Raw genomic sequence first — 18,048 nt, 5'->3', positions numbered from 1 at the left:
ATGTCTGAAAATGGAATAAGGAAACTTGTTAAAGATAGTTTTAAAAGAGGGATAAGAAAGAGCAATAGAAGGGTAAATTGGATAAAAATAGATGATACACACTATGGAAATAGCACAAGGAAACCCCTTCAATTAATATACACTAAATTCACATAGTCTAAGAAGATGAGGAAGAAGAGGAAACAAGATAAGAAGACAAAGAAGGAGATGAAAGGAAAAAGGAAAAGAAGGAAAGGAGAAAGAGGAGGCGAAAGAGAAAAGGAGGAAAATGAGGAGGAGGAAGAATTACCATGCTGGAGGAGGAGGAAAAGTTAAGGTAGGCTAGAGAAGGAAACAAATTGCTAATTTTTTTCTATTTTCCTTGTTTTCCCTCCCTCAATCTATTCCTTCCTTCTTTCATCTTTTCATTTTAGGAGGAATAAGTATATAGTTTGGTAACCATATTTTCATAAAGTTTTTGTCATGATTTCCAAATTACTAAGAACTTAATCCCTAAATTATTATCACATCTCTTTCATAAATGCCCTGTAATGTCTGGCTATTAGCAGTTGATAAAATGGAAGCCCATTTGTGCTAAGGAATGAACAGGACATCCCCCCCCCTAGTGTGACTGTTTCAGGGTACCCTGTATCCACAGATATATGTCACACTCACATAAGCACCCTTCTTTCCCCTGTGTATGTGATTTGCAGGGCTGGGCAAAATGACCAAGCTTAACCACACAAAACTTTATTGGTACTGTGTGTAAGACACCCTTGACTTCAAGGCAAAGACTTTTTTTTCAGTTATAATAAATACTGTAACCCAATGCGAGCACACTTGATAAGGCTTGTGAGACTCCTGTGTGTTTTCACCAAATGTTGGTGAGGAAGACTGGTAAATGATGGTTGGCTGGTGAATCCATAGCTTACTGAGGCAGGCATTGTGATTTCTTCAGCAATCTCCTGGATAAGCTCTATTCTTTTTTTTTTTTTTTTTGCCAGTCCTGGGCTTGAGCTCAGGGCCTGAGCACTGTCCTTGGACTTTCTCAAGGCTACAGCTCTACCACTTGAGCCTCAGCACCACTTCTGGCTTTTATCTGTGTATGTGGTACCGAGGAATCGAACCCGGGTCTTCATGCATGCTAGGCAAGCACTTTAACCACTAGGCCAAACTCCCGGCCCCGATAAGCTCTATTCTTTAAGATAAATATCTGCTCTCTTATGTAGTAAAATATGGAAAAATGGGCATGAGAAGCACACACTTAACTGTGAAATCATGATTAGCTTGGTGAAAGAACGGGGAGAGAAAAGATAGGTTATTAGTTGTTTGTTGTTGAGAGATGAAGCAAATGGAACAAATATGAATTGTTACCAAAGGGATGTCTACAATATTGTTTCACATAGAGCAGAGCTATGGATTCTTTTATAACTTGAATAAAAAAAAACATTTAGGAAAACGAGATGATTGGAGGGTTGGAGGAGAGAAACGGGGACAAAAACATGAGAAGGGGTATCAAGGTGCAAGAAGTAGTGCACCTACTAACTGATGAATGTTAACTGTAAACCCTTTATACATTATCCCAACAATAAAATAAAATAAAAACATTTAGCAAATGCTCTTCTTAAAGCCATGTTGTATGTGTCCTTAAAGTGTTAGAGTTGCCTTTAGTTTTGAGCAGTCTTACAGCAGTGTGTCTCACTGTCAAGTATGCATTAGATCATCTACAGTTAACTTGTTAAACTTGTTAAAAACAGTTTCCAGGGTGCCAAGTTCAGAATTTCTGATCCAGGAGGCCTTGGGTGGGAGCTGGGAATCTGCATTTTAACACCTTCCCCAGGGATGTAGATGTTGTGATCCACAGACCACACTTTAGGGGCCACTAATCTCTGAGAATTTTTGCTCAAAGACACAAGGATGCGGTTGATCACTCATTTCTTCCCTCATTAAACAAACCACCGTTTATACTGCAGCATAACACAAGCTATGGTGTAAAATACGCCATGTTCTTTGGGAGATTAGTAAGATGTCCAAGTCCAAATGTGGACATGGGGGTGAGGCAAGGCTTCTTAAGTGATAGGATAGCCTCACCTGATATTAGAAAGGTAACCAGAAATTACCTGGGGTGCGGGGCAGCATGGGGTATATAATTTGTGCTAGTACTGTTCCAGACAGGGGCAAAGATTTAGGCTGTATGGACAAGAATCCCATTGTCCATCAGTGTCAGGCTGTGAAAGTCTGTCTGTAGTACCTAGATGTTAACCTGATAGCAGTGGAGAACTGCTTAAAAATTAAACAAACCAAGGATTTAATCATTTTTATATTTTAGAAAGAGTCGTATGGCAAAGATGTAAAAGATAGGTTGGAGGTGAAATTGGCTGCAGCAACCACATAAACAGGTACAATCATGAACAGGCTGCCTGAGTGTAAAGTGGTGAGTGCAGTTCCACTGTGAATGGAGCAGAGGCAATAGATTTCAAAGACAGAACAGTACTAGAAAAGACAGCACAGAGACTGGTGGAATGCAAGAAGCAAAAGAGAAGCCACCAAAGACCACTGCTGGGCTTATGTCTTAAGTATTGAGTGTGTGTTGGTGTCATTCACTGATCTAAGGAAAACGAAAAGGAAGTAGAAGAGGAAGAGGAAGAAAAGAAATAGGAGGAAGAGAAGGAAGAGGATATTCAAGGGCCATAATAAGGGCTTTGGGTATTTGAAATTTGAGTTACTTCTATTTCAATCATATGGAGGCAATCTAATTCTTACAAACCACTCACAAATGTATCCTAAGTTTTAAAGAATAGACTTGCACATAAATTCATCTTAATTTGTGACCGCTTACGTAAGAGGTATTTCTAAAATAAAGGCTGCCGATAAACACATTATTTTACAGCCTTTTGCAAGAGAATTTGATATAGGCTACATTCTTTATATTACTGATTTAATCTATATTATTGATGTAATTTTATAAAGGCTGCATCTTTCCTGTATCCCTTGGATGAAAGAGTGTTTTTCTCCTATAAGGTCACCAGAATTACATGATTTTCACAAATTGAATAACCCAGTAGTGAGGCTGCTTTCATATCTACTTTTCTGATTATTTGTTGGACTGGACACACTGAACTTTTTGCACACATTTATACAATGTTCACCTGTGATCATCAGAATCATATATTGAATGTTTTAAAACTGATTCTCAAGAACTCTTATTTTCTGCTGAAAATGCTATCATTTTTCCATCTTACCTGTTGAAAATGTTTCCCAGTCTCTTACTTGCCTTCAGTAGTCTCACACGATATCCACTGAGCTCATGTCTTCTCCCCTTGCAAGCCCTGATTCAAGTTGTACTCACTGAGACTTGCCTGAAAACTGTGTTGAAACTTCAGCCTCCTCGGATTTATTTTCTCCCTCGTATTTTCTCTCCTCCTGCTCTCTACTCTCAACATAAAGGCTCATGGTATTGCCCGGATATTCTTGAACTCCTGATCTCAAGTAACTCTCTTGCCTCTGTCTTCCAAGTAGCTTTGACTAAAGTGCACATTGACTATGCCTGATTTTGTTGCTAGACTCTACTAAAATAGAAGCCCATGGGTTATGAGTTTTGTCTAGTGGTAAGAGTGCTTGCCTAGCATGCCCAATGAACAGGATTTGATTCCTCAATACCATATACATAGAAAAAAAAGCTAGAAGTAGTGCTGTGGCTTACGTGGTAGGACTCTAGCCTTGCGAAAGCTCAAGGACAGTGATCAGGTCCTAAGCTCAAGCCCAGGGCTGGCATAAATAATAAATAAATGTCCCAAGAAACCTGGGGTGCAGGAGTCTTTATCAGTTTCTTTACAGATCTGTCGAGGACTTAGAATTATGCCTTGTGCATAGTTGACCAGTGTGTATCTTTTAAATAAATACTTTTTATGCATCTATCTGTCCTAGCATTTGAAAAGTTCATCCATACAAATTTATCCACTTTCCTTTCCAATTTCTTTCATTGTTTTTACCTTTTAAATCCCTCTGTTTTAGAAATTTTATTATTCAGTAGCATTTTCTTGCTTTTAAAAACGTTTCCTGAAAATAAGTATTCTTTAAATTATATGGCACTCACTGGTGTATAATGTAATACAAGACTCTACTTAGATAATTTCTCCAACACTTTCTCCTTTCTTCTTTTTTTAAAAATTGTTCCATCCCCATCATTAGTTAATAAGGCTTCCTTCTAAAAATTCTATATTAAACTCACACAATAGTGTCTGATTAAAACCTGTCTAACTTATTTCACTGTGTATTTATGAGTGTTTAAAACTATTACCTTAATATTTGCTAACAGTCCAGTAGCAGCCTTTGGTTGAACTGAAGCAAAATTTATATGTCTTAATTCCTAAACACATTCATTAGAAGTGAGAGAATGTACATGGGGTCCTGTAGCACTCACTTTGGAAAACAAAAATCTTTTTCCAAAAATGTTCATGTCTTTCACAAAACAATCTATCTAACTGGCTACTTTATGTTAAACATCTCATTTTGCAATTAGTTATTTGTATTATGTTGACTTATTTCATAGCACCTCCAGTGGCACTCAACTGAGTAAACCATACTAATGACTGCAACTTTGTTTAGAACTGTGAGACTATACAAAAGCTAACAATTTCTGGTTTGTGATTTTGCTTCCTGTTAATAATAGAACAGCTAGTAACCAGCTCCTTTTAAGAAAACATGTAGCCAAACCAATACTTACTATACTTTTTTCTAGGTAAAACACTGTGTTATGCCAACAAGGAGTGCATAAAATACAATCAGTTAAGCTGGGCACTGTTGGCTCTCCTGTAATCCTAGCCACTTAGGAGGCTGAGATCTGAAGATTACAATTCAAAGCCAGCGTAGGCAGGAAAGGCTATGAGATCTCATATAACCACTGAAAAATTGGAGGTGAAGAGTGGATCGAGTGGTAGAGTTCCACCTTTGATCACACAAGCTCATGGATGGTGCCCAAGACCTGAGTTCAAGCCCCAGGACAGGTACAAAAACATAAAATCAGTTATCCTTCCTTGAAGCAAAATTGATTTGGATCAACAAGATACATGCTCACACAAAATTTACAGAATATGATTATCTAGTTGTATTGTTTAGCAAAACCAAATGAATGCAAAAGATATTGTATATTGGAGAAGAGGAAATTATGGTTAATTGTAGTATCTATGAAACTTTTACTGAAGAGATAAAAATCTGAACCAAGCTTAGATAATAACAGGGAGAGAGGGTGATTTGTCTACAAACCTGTTCCCGACATTCAACAGTTGGTTTGGATTGGTTGCTTGATTTTAACATTGCCAATCTTGGTGGTACAGGCAATAGATGGAACATGATACACCTGCCAGAATAAATGTTTCCTCTCAGAGGAAGAAAATGTACTGAAAGTGACCAGAATTTCATTAATTCATTGCTAGTGATTTTTAAAGAAGCAGAGAATAGTCTTGCTATCGTTTTTTATAATTTGCATAAATATGGCCATCCTAGTTATTTTCCTAATTAATTTTCATTTTCAGATTATTTACTGTGTCAAATGTTTCAAATAAAGATAAAAATCTATTCAGATATGTATATTGAGCTGTAATGTAGCAACAATCCACAGCAAAGCTTATGGAGGTAGTCCTGGATCTGCCATAGAAAGGACCTGCCTTTGCCTATTCTCTCTTCTTATTTTTCAATACTGGAAATTGACCCAGGGATTCATGCTTAAACTCTACCACTTGAACTCTACCCTCAACCATTTTGGGTCTTGTCTTTGTTGTTGCTATTGAGTGTTTTGTTGTTGTTGTTAGTTTTTCTTGTTCTGTTGATGTGTGTGCCTGTGCAACCTGTGTTTGGGTTAGAATTCAGGTTTTAGGCACTGACTCTGAGCTCTTTTGCTCAAGGCTAGTGCTCTATCCCTTGATCCACAGCTCATCTTTGATGATTCATTGGAGATAAGAGTCTTACAGACTTTCTGTTCAGGCTGACTTTGAACCATAATTCTCAAATCTGAGACTCCTGAGTATTTAGAATTATAGGCACAAGCCACCAGCTCCAGCAATTTTTCTTTGCCAGTCATGGGGCTTGAACTCAGGACCTGAGCATTGTCCTTGGACTTTCTCAAGGCTAGAGCTCTACCACTTGAGCCACAGCACCACTTTTAGCTTTTTCTATGTTTATGGTACCAAGGAATCAAATCCAGGTCTTCAGGCATTCGAGGCAAGCACTCTAAGACTGGGCCAAACTTTTGGCACCTTTTATTTATTTGTTTTTGATATAGGGTTATGTTCATTTGGGTGGGCTGGCCTGGAATACACAATCCTTCTTCTACTTCGCAAGTTGGGCTTACAGGTATATGCCACCACACCCGGCTTAAAAAAGACCTACCTTTGACCCAGGTCAATATGAGGTGAAACTGAGACAGGTAAGTTACTTATAGGGGTGGTGTCCAAATCAGGTCAAGGGTTGTAGAAGCCTTTCAAATTGGAAGCTCCATTGAGGGTGGAAAGAGAAGTCTTCTACATCCACTTTAGAAGATGTAATCTTCCTTGATGGCACAGAGTAATGCTTCTCCCATTTTCAATGCTAAAAATGCTCACTCTCCATCCAGATGTCTGGTGGCAGGGCCTGAGAGGCATTGTTCCTAGCAGAGCTCGTGGATCCATGCAACATGCCTTTGTCAGTTTTCTCAGCCTTAACACCAAGTTGATATGTCGGTAAGATGTGGTGAATGTTAAGTCAGTTAATGTACGTGAAATGCATAAAACAGTATTGCCAGGCACATACAAGAAATCCTGTTAAGTGCTGGCTACTGCTGTTTATTACTATTATTTACCTAGTTACTGGAAAACAGGAAAGCCAATTCTAAAACTGGTTGAAAACTGGTTGAGACTCATGTGGAATTAGATATGAGACATGGATGGGTTCAAATTCCACCTCTGTGACCTTGAACCTCTCTAATCCTTGAGATTAAGTGACACCAGGTATGTCAGATACGTGACTGAAGACAGGAGACAGTCATCCCTTTACAGAACTTGCTGTCAATTAACTTAAATTTCAAGGCTTGTTAAAAAGTTAAGTGCATGGCTATATTTTCCCCCAATTTCAGACCATACTGCAGGTTGTATCTGAACTCTAAGGCCAGCCTTACCATTGGTACAGTTATTCCATTATGCCCCTGTTTTACACTGTGCTTCATGACAATCACGTATGTGGTTGTCTGTTGGAAACTCATTGGAGCCCGGCTAGTGGATATCTCCTTTACTTCGTCCCTCCCAACCCCAGCATCCAGCACATGCAATCATGTTAGGCTCACTATATGTCCTCAGCTCTCTTTTTAGGGTAGAAATTCGCGTCAATTATAAAAATTACACATAAACCAGACACTGGTGGGACATACCTAGTCATTCTAGATTGCTTGGAAGTCCAAAACCTAGAGGATCCCTATTCAAATACAGACTGAGCTGAAAAGCTCCTCAAGATTCCATCTCCAGTGTAACTAGCAAAATCTACGGCTGAAGGTATGGTTCAGTAGAGTGTCAGCTGAGCAAACACAAAGCCCTGATTTCAAACCCCAATACTGCCAAAAAAAATTGCATATAAGCTTCATTATGACTTCCACTTAGTATACTTTAGTTTTAGAATTTCAATGCTAACTTATCAGTATGCTATATTGAAAGGAATCAGATATTCAAGAAATTGATCAGGAGCATCAGTTACACGGCAGTGAATATATCTACTTGGTATTGAAAAGCAACTGGTATGATGGAAATATTTGTAAACTTTTAAATTATTTTATTTGTGCTGCCACTGAGGCTTGAACTTAGGGCCTAGGCACTGTCCTTTAGCTTTTTTTAACCCAAGATTAGTATTCTACCATTTTTAGCCACAGCACCACGAGATCTGTAAATTTTTTTATTATTGGGATAATGGATAAAGTTCTGTAAATTTTTGCAATCACCATGGATATTTTTTTTCTTCTACTTGTCAGCTACGGGCTGACAGAAATAAATCCTACCCTAATCAAACCTCACTGAGAGCATTAGTACTTACAGAACAAATAAATTGAGCAGAATTTATTGAGCAAAATCCTTCCATTGTTACTTTATGTAACAAGTTGGGGAAAAACCACCACCTCCACCACCACTTCCCTGGCATGCAGCTTGCATTATTCAGCACACCACTCTAGTGTGGAGAGTGTATACATATTCTGAGAAGAAACAGGTTACCTAAGTGTGCATTTGTATGAACCAGTACATAGTGAAAATACCATCACAAAAATGCTGAAATAATTTGAACATAGACTCCCAGACTTAATTTTCTAAATCCTCCTACTAAGATAATTTTCTAAGATTTCTAGAATCTTCTAACAGAGGCCATGGGGAAATCTCCACCTGCTTATGCCAGTTACTTGTGTTGCTGTTCACACAGAAAGAGATTTCTGGAAATGAGAGGGTTCTTAGAGATGGTCTCCTTATCTACTCATTATGTTCTGTGACAAATAACATTGGTGTCTCTTAAGAACTCTCTAGAAATTCTTAGTCTTGGGCTCATTTCAGTCTAGTAAGTCAGAACTTGTACTTCAACAAGGTCCCTAAGTAGTTTGGGGGCACAGTTGGAGATACGCCCCTTCACCCTGCACTCAGCTAGGTACTGGTGTGATTGTTGTTGCTACCCTGAGAATCTTCAAGTCTAGAAGAAAACCATAAGCAGCACAGCTCCTAACTTCTTTGGCTTGGCTGCCATCTTAAAACGTAGAAGTGCCACTTCCAGGAGCAAAGAGAGAAGATCCTCAAAACAGGTGCTTCAGAGCTGGAGTTGCCTGACATGCAGTAGCCTGGAGCCTGTTTGTTAGCACATGTCATTCATTGAGAAAAACCGTGGTGTGGACGTTATCTCCAAGCCACATAGAACTCATGGGAACAACAGAATTTTTATGGAAAGTCTGGATACCACTAGGCCAGCTCTCAAATGCCAGGAGAGTGAGAAGCAGGGCAGTGGAGTGGGCCCTGTTAATGCTCATACAATGCTTTTACTCCTGGCTAAATTCACTCCTGAGTTCTCTATCTCACCCAACCTGAGAATGACCCATGGAATAGTAGCCAGAGTGTGTTTCCTTGTGGATGTGGCAGTGTGCTGGGAAGTTAACGGCTTTGATCTTGTCTGTAGATTAGTCCAGGGAATGTCATTTAAAAAAAAATGAGCATAGGGCTCTACTCACATTATTCTTCAGCCACAAGAGACACCAACTCCTATAACAAGAATGTTCTGGGTGAGTCAGACCCTTGATAATAACAACAGAAAAGGAAAAATGTTCCCAATAAAGTTTCTTTGTAACTGTCCCCTGAAGCAAGCAGCTTTCATTTCAGAAAGAAAAGCTGGAAAGAAATGTTGAGATTCCCCTAACCTGCAGACTCAAAGTCTGAAGCTGGACCCCTGAGCTTCAAGAGGTCTCTGAAAGACTTTATCCCCTTAATTATACCCAGAAGGCCATAAAATGGTAGAGAGAGCTGGGCCTGGCCCAGGGCAAATACAATAAACTATGTTATTTGGTGGATGTAGATTAATTCAAAAGGAAAAAAAGAAAAATGATACTATCCTCTTACCACTTTTCCCAAGAACTTCTTAAAAATTACTGTTTTTCTACCTTTATTTGAACCCATGGAAACATAGTTTTGATGTGAAAAGATAAAAGGGTTTAAGCTGCTCCTACTGGCTTAGTTTCCTGGCTAAGCGATTAGGAGAACAAAGTGAAATCTACACTTATATCCTTGCTTCCCTACAAACTGGTATTTTATAAAAGTTGATTTTCATCTCCAAATGATTCTCTAGTTTCTTGCCTTAAAATATATTCACAATTGAAGTTTTTCATACACTTTTGAGCTTATTTTCTTTTCCTTGGCCATAGCCTCCAATAGAGCATTGTCCCAGTAAATGTATAAGCCACAAATTCAAATCACATATGCAATAGTCAAGATTTTAGTTAGCTGCATTATAAAAAAAAACAAGTAGAGTTCATTTTTAAATTAAATTTTATATAATTCAGTATCCAAACAGCCATTAGAAGTAACCAATATGAAAATGATTAGTGAGGTTTTTTTTTTTACCTTTTCTTTTCCATGCCAAGACTTAGAGATGTGTATATACTGCATATTTCCTTTGAATCTAGCCTGGTATCAAATGCTGGATAACCATATGGTGGCCTATGGCTACTGTTATTAAACAGCACAGATCTGGCTCCAGAATAATTTGAGAGTTAGGTCCTTTTAGTAGAATCAGATAAAAGCTGTGGACCATTTTCCTGGTGCTGGGGAGGTGAGGGGTGGGGTGGGAGTCGTATCAGTGTATAATCCTACATAAATTTTCAGAAGATTTACAAAATTCTAGAGCATATTTAGGATTAAAATCAGCTCACATTGTCATAATTCTATCACTCGTCTCACATTTTTTAAAAATGTTGACTGTTTGAATTGCCATAAGTAAGTTTTAAAAGGGAATTTTATATTATTCTTATAAACAAAAAAAATGTCTCTGCTCTTTTAAAGCAAAGAGTGCCTATAAATAAGTTTTAGTGTTAATTTCTTTATATTATTCATCCAGAAATGATCCTCCTGAAGTCACCTTTGGAACTTTGGCGACTAGAGGAAGGGACTGTTCTGAGCCTTCCCATGAAAGGGTGTAGGATTGAAACAGAGTCTCCAGGGAGTTGCTATTAGGTCATTAGAGTAACGCAACCGGTTCTTAAGCCTGTACGGTGAGGTGAAGACTGAAGGCATAAAACTAGACAGACTCATTTCCTATGACATGGTTCAGAGAACTTAGGTTGGTTTTTTTTTTCTTTGCATAATGATTTGCCTTCCCTAGCTCCATTTTCCAGAAGATATACCTGAAACTATAGCCTTTGGGAATGGTGGCAGAGAAGAGGGAGAGAGGAGAGCTGAGGTGGAGGTTTAGATGAACCATCCTGTACTTCAGAGATGGTTCTTTCTGTCATCTGTTCATAAGCTTCCTGCTTTCACAATCCAATTGGCAAGCACCTCACGAACCACAGAATAAGAAAACAAATAGCTAGTCACTTGATCTACCTGTCACATAGACCACAAGTCCGAGAGTGCAAACTCCACCTCAGCAAAGGCTAGACAGGTAAGGAATGACTCACTTCCTAAGGGGCGCAATCACTCTTTAAAAAATGCTCACTTACCAATGCTATTTTATCTAATACTTACATTCACTTGGTATTTAATGCCATAAATACTCATGAGAATATCCATGCTAGATTCTAACCCTGAGTAGGATGCCAGCATACCAGCAGTGTGGCTCTTTAAACTCAGGAATGTGTCCATGCACACAGTTGAGCTGACAGCAGTGGGAAGGCTGGGCACTACTGACTGAGCTTCAGGACATTCAGTCAAAGGGACAGGCCTTCGCATGACCATCTAGCCTTCCCCAAATGCAATCCCATCCAGTTGAAAACACTGAAGAAGTCACCGTGGTCAGGGTCAGCCTGGCTCATGGCCAAAGCCCTGTTTGGTGACACAGTATCTTTGCCTTATACATTAAACAGATGTGGCAGGCACTGTGAGGCTTTATATAAGGGTTGAGGTTTCTAATCATCTCAGACTTCTCTTATATCTCTGTGAACCTTTTCAGCGTGGCTTTATTACCCTTCTTCTGATATTAGAAAGATTACAGTCTTCAGAGAGTTCTAATTTTATTCTTTTATGACATGATTTCCAAAGAGCATTTCCTTCCCCAAAGAGATAACTTGATTCAAGGTAAGTGACTGAAAAAAGGGCTCTTTCTCTCTATGTTGCTAAAATAATAAAACAGTCAAGCTGAATCTCCGCCAGTAATACTAAGGGAGTTATGCTACAAGTGTGGCTACCTGAACAGGTGCCATCTGTGCCCTTAGCTGTAAACATGTTGAGATTACCACCATGCTCTGATCCATACCTACACTGGTGCAGCCATGACATGGGTTCTTTGCTCAGAGCTAGAGAAGATATATAGGACCCAGTCTCCCCAGCTCTGAATTGCGTGTGAATAATGGATGGTTTTGGTCCTCTGTTCATCTGGATTCCTACATCCTCACTATATTAGAACATGTGTTTCCTGCAATCTATAAAAAGCTTAAGGGCCTTGGTAGTACATGCCTGTAGTTTCATGTAATTGCTCTCAGAAGAAAATACTGAATACTTCCAGCACCCCCAAAGTGTCTTCATGGGTTTCCCTCACCTTTATTTTGGATTTACTAGTCTCCTGATTTGTATCACTGTTTATCAAGGGCTGTTTTGTGGTTTGGTTGTGTTGTTGATTTGCTTCCTTTGCCTGTTTCTTAAACTTCTTATACATGATATGAAATCATACATGCTTTTTGGGACTAGGTATTTTTTGCTCAGCATAACTTGTGAGACTCACTCCTGTTGGCACAGTGATCAGTAGTACATTCTTCTTATTGCCATGTATTACCGATGATGTAGGTGCACCACAAATGGGTTTTTATTCTCCTGTTGAAAAATAGGAAACTGGATTCTCATATGGGGCTCACAGTTAGGGGTCCATATGCATTTCTCTTGGCTGTATATCTAAGAATAGGTTTGACAGATTATAAGGTAGGTCTGTGTCAACTATATTAGAAACTTTCGCACAGCTTTCCAGAAGTAGTTGCACAAAACTGACAACTTCAGTGTCTGAGAATTATTTAGTCACTCTCTGTCCTTTCCAGTACTTGGTAGTGCCAGCCTTTCTACATTTAGTCATTCTAGCGCATAAATGGTAGCAGTCCACAATGGATACCAAGTATGTTTTCCTCTAAAAGAAGAGAGCCATCGTTAAAATTAATTTTCTCTAAATCCATTTAAACTCTTGACTCAGACTCTGAAGTTAACTAACCCTTTTAAGGAATCCTAACTATTTCTCCATCCTGGGAGACGTGCTGCCTGATTGTACAGTTGCTTTAAGCTTCAACCGACGGGAACATTCCTCAACCACACCTCCCAGTTCACAGTATCCCAGGCCATGTATGAGGGAGACAGCCTTGCTGTCTGAGATACTTCACAGTAAATTCACCCTTTTAGACCCAGAGAAATCTGCTCATTCCATAATATCCACTGCGACCCAGGAAATGTGTATGGAATTGAAAAGTCAACAAAGATCTAGACTCATATTCTGATGAGAGAAACAAAAAGGTAGTGTAGCACTGTCATGCAGCATGAGTGCTTTGAGAAGCAGATTCATTCAGGAGGCTTTGCAGAGAGCAGTTTTAGGAACTAGAGTTACAGCCCAGAGAGGGAGGGAATCCTGGGAGACACTGAATACAGGGTAAGCCTCTGGTCCAGGGCAGGACGGGCTCACAGGGCCCCTGGTGACTCACACCTGTAATTCCAGCTACTCAGGAGGCTGAGATCTGAGAACTGAGGTTTGAAGCTGGCCAGATAGAAAAGTCCTAATCACCAGTTAACCGGCAAAAAGATGGGACAGGAACTGTGGCTCAAGTGATCAAATGCTAGCTTTGAGTAAGAAAGCTCAGGGATAGCACCTAGGCTCTGAGTTCAAGCCCCAGCCCTCACTGACATGTACACACACACACACACACTCACACACACACAATGCATCAGGATATATCCCACAAATGGCTAATGGCTAATCATAAAGGGCCCATTTAGGTGAAATTAAAATACGTTTTGAAGAATTTCAGCCCAGTAAATGGCTTTTTTTTGTTTACTTGTACACAAAGAAAATCCCAAATGAATTAACTCCTAAGTCTTTTGTTTTTTGTGTTTTTTTAAAAAATTAAGTTGCATGAAGACTTCCTTTGAACTCCTTTCCTGGACATTAGACAGCTTTTGTGTTAAATAGTTTAGAACTGATAAATGCTTTCATATCTATGATAACCTAAGAATCATAGTTTCAAACTGTTTGTTATATGCATTTCAGACCTCACAATTCAGCCTGGGAAAAGTCCTGAGTGTAGAATAAATCCACTCTAGCTCTCCTCTGGAAAGAAGTTTTATTATATTTATGTATTGGTTTGTCTTTTGAAGCAGGGTTTTACTATAAATTTCAGGCTGGACTCCAATCCTCTCTTCTGGTAACAGGCCTTCAGGTTTTATTCTTGGAGTTAACATCTGGGCATTTTTGCATGTGGTAGTGGTGCACTCCTAGGTTTGAAGTCAGTCTTACACTTGCCAGGCAGGCAAGCAGTCTACCATTTTCATTAGTTATTTTCAGATAGGGTCTTTCACTTTTTGCCTAGGACCAGCCTTGGACCACAATCCACCTATCTCTGCCTCAAATAGCTGAGATTATATATATATATATCCTTACACCTAGATTGTTCAGTTTTAGTCTCACTAAGTTTTTTTTTGCCTAGATTGGCCTTAAACCTTAATCTCTCCCAAATAGCTAGCTGGAACTACACATAAGAACAATTACTGCTAGACCTAGCATCTGTACCTCCAAACCATCTTATTTTTCCCCTTCCTTTCTCTATTTCAAATAAACATATATACAATATATCAGGTACTAAAGTCAGATACAGTAACCACATGAGATAAACCATAAGGGGAAAAAAGAAAAAAGAAATAACTTCACATAGTACATTAAGAGCAACAATCACAGTGATAAACTCCTTGTTTCCAGATCCTGTAATTTATTTCACTTAGCCTCATTTTATATAGCCTTATGTAGATAGCTTTTGGCCTATTGCGATCCTCTGCATCTATAACTTTGATTGGAAAAGGAATATTATTCCTAATAAACAATCTTCTGACCTCAATGAAGCCACTTCTAGTAGCATCTGGAACCTTCTTTCTCAAGCATCTGTGGACACTGCCATGTGGTGTTTGAATCACTTCTATTTTATTTAACAAACACTCATGTAACATGAGCCTCTAATTTCTAGGCTATAATCTAGCTTCATTTAACCCTTACAAATACCTTAGGATTCAGCAATGTTTTATCTAGTTCTCTTTTTCCAAACAGGGAAATGGAGTATTTCACTTGTTCAAGTCCTGGGAGGGGCAGGATTTGACCCACATTATCATATTCCTAAGTACCAGACTATGTTGTTTCTTCTTTGTAAGGCATCTAGGAGAAACTCAAAGAAACAAAGTTCATTCAGCACACACTTATTGAGCAACTGCCTAGCAGCAAATCAGCAACACCTTTGTCCCAGGAACTCATAACCTACTTGGGGGAACTGATAGGGAGAAATATTTGCAATGCACTACTAACTGGAGCAGGAACGTGGCCCTCGTTCCTTTGCTTGAGGAAGTGAGGGAGGGACATGGGCCAGTGAGGGTTTCACGGAAAGGAACAAGTAGCTGCAACAGTTCTGATCTATGACAAGGTGAAGCTTGTCTGGGAGGTGTCAGTGTGCTTAGAGTCAAGGTAGACTTCCAGGAACCTGGATTCCGGGTACATACTGAGTGAAGACGGGTGGCAGGACTGTGCAAGGCAGTGATTGTAGATGTAGGTGAGAAGTCTTCTCTTGTCTTTTCTTACACTTGGGGCTTTGTATTTGCGAGGCAAGTTCTTGACCATTTGAGCCATACCTTCAGCTTTTTTTCCCCTAGGTGTATGTTTCAGATAGAATATTACTTTCTGCCTGAACAGCAATCTTTCTGTTTATGCTTTCTATCATGGTTGGGATTGAAGGCTTAAACCACTGTGCCAGCTTTCCTTAATTAAGATTAGTCTCATAAGCATTTTTCAGGGGTGGGGAGAGTCTGGATTGGCCTAATATCCTAATATCCATCTTCCTAATATCCATCTTGTAATGAGCTTGGATGAAAGGGATAAGCCATTGGCTCCCAGCTCTTGGAGAGCACCTTGTACCCATTGAAGCCATTAAAAACTGTTAAGTAGAAGACTGTGGTGATAAACACCTTCTGGAAAGATGTAGCTTGGGTAACATTAGTTATCCAAAAGAAGATACAGGATGTTTGGAAAGTTTCATGTAAATTGATAATAAGGCATAGAATATCAACTATACCTTATGAGAGGGGGGGCCAAGAAAACAGGGAGACTAAGTAAGGAGAGAGGGAAGAGAAAGGACACAATCACTACCCAAACAACAAGAAGAAAAAGGGTGGGAAAGAGGAGAAAAAATAAAGTATTCTACTAACTTAAAAAAAAACCATTACAGTAAAATGTTACCAGCACAATACCTATGGGATTCAGGGTTTTTAGTCAGCTCCACCAGCTACAGTGGTGAGTTATTTTTATGGCTCTGCAATAGCAGAGATTACTTCTATCTGAAGATAATTTGTCAGGTTTATGTAAGACTTCATTTAGGGGGCATTGCCTTGGCACGTAGCAGCTTCCAGACCTTACACACCAGCAGAAACATGTTCTCTGAACCAGGCAATAAAGCAAATTAAATTCATTGCTGGGTACCCTAGCAGTAAACAAGGGACATTGTCATAAAACTGCTTGAAGAAATAAAAAAGTAAAACCACCCGAAATTCATTCTGACAAAAAAATCAATCTGAAGCCTTGGTGACTTCAAACTCAGAGATACTTACCATATGAAGGGGGTCATGAAGCTTTATTTCATGTCAAATTATTGTTTTACTCTTTGCCAGTTATAAGCAGCATAATTAGCAGAGAAAACCATTGCTGTGTGCAATTATTATTATTACCAGGCTGGGTGGACATACACAAGGACTGGCAGGGGAGGGAGCATTGGAATGGTGGCAGCGCCTATGCACGTGGGTAGGGTAGTATGTCAGGTGTTCGCTGTCTGGGATCCTCCTGGAGTCTCATTTCACTGGGGTTTAGGTTACCACAAGCCTTGCTCACCATCCTGTCTCTGCTGCAACACCAGCTTCCCACAGCAGGCCAGGGGGCATAGTGAGGAGCCTCCAGCCACAGAGAGCAGCCTGGAGTTGAGAACTGTTTCTCTGGGAGGAGCATTGTGTGGCAGAACCCCCATAGTCATGATGCCAGCTCAGCAGCACTCAGCACTGGCATCTCAGATGCATCTCAAGAGCGTATAACCTGGGCTAGCTCAGCCACTTACGTTCAGGACGTGGCTTTGTGTTCCAGCAGTTTGTTTGTTTAGAAAGTCTGCATTCTGGACTTGGAGTAGGAGAAGCTCAGGCAGAAGGTGTGGTGATATCTGCAGGTCTTCAGAGCTGAGAAGACAGGTGAGTGTCACACCACCTCAGAATACTTTCCATCTTGTTAAGAGTTAATGTTTAAGTCAAGGTCTAGCCATAGACCAGCTACAGGCTTCCAATGGCCAGCTTCTCTTGAAATCCCAATATATCCCTGCTAAGGGCAAGATTCCACAAACATATCTACTGTTTCCTGTGTGTCTTGAAGTTAAAGAGGGAAAGGCTGAAATCCACATCCTAGGGCCAGGCATTTTCTGTCACAAATTAAGGGGAAGAAGGAAAATCAAAGGATGTGGTTAAAATTCTGTGTTGCCTAAACGTTTATTTTTAAAATTGTATTTTTGTTATCTTTTAAGTAGTTGTACAAAGGGTTTCACATATTCATAAGTACTATGCCTCTTGATCAATATAAACTTTAAAATTTTTAAGGAAGCCAGTCCCCAAGGAAGAAGTTTATCTTCCTATTTTGAAATCAAACACTGAATGAATAATTGAAGAGAAGATTGCAGTTGTTCCCAGTGCCATGTTTGGAGTGCTAGTCTAGTTTCCTGTTGATTTGGGGGGATAGAGGGAAAGCCTAAATAGAAGAGGATGGTTCCCTAGAGACGAAGGCCTTGGAGAGTATTCCTTGTGACCAAGAAAGATGGAAGGAAAGGCTTCCCCTCACTTCTAGTATGGGAAACACTGACTTATCCCAGATTCTTAGGAAGAGGGTTTGGTACTTTGGGAAGGAAAGGAGGGGAAAGCTTTTTGTTTTTAATTTAATCCAGTTCCAAGAAAACGAAAAAGACCTACCTGCAGAACATGAATGTGAACTTGGCACATAGAGCAAATATTTCACAGACCCCTGTGCAAAGCATGGACTTCTCAGATAATTTGGCAAGAGCCTCAATAGAAAGGGATTGTCTGAAGATGATTCCCCTCCTGCACACTAGAATCCGAATGGGCT

At 39.6% G+C, this 18,048-nt stretch overlaps 1 protein-coding gene across 6 annotated transcripts in view; it reads left to right on the top strand.

Moving 5' to 3' along the window:
* The window catches only part of Thrb (thyroid hormone receptor beta), a 349,517-nt gene that overhangs the window by 149,049 nt on the left and 182,420 nt on the right, over nt 1-18,048 (top strand). Inside the window, exon 3 of one of the 6 annotated variants that reach the window (XM_090322295.1) lies at nt 157-316. The exons of the other annotated variants lie outside the window; for them this stretch is intronic. The gene's annotated coding sequence lies outside the window, so the exon portion shown is untranslated. The remainder of the gene's footprint in view (nt 1-156; nt 317-18,048) is intronic. 6 annotated transcript variants of the gene reach the window in all.

This window comes from Megascapheus bottae, chromosome 2, assembly GCF_031878675.1.
Source record: "Megascapheus bottae isolate mThoBot1 chromosome 2, mThoBot2.hap1, whole genome shotgun sequence".
In the NCBI taxonomy this organism is placed as follows: Eukaryota; Metazoa; Chordata; class Mammalia; order Rodentia; family Geomyidae; genus Megascapheus; species Megascapheus bottae.
Note: the sequence above shows the minus strand (reverse complement) of the source record. Positions and strands in the feature narration are given on the sequence as shown.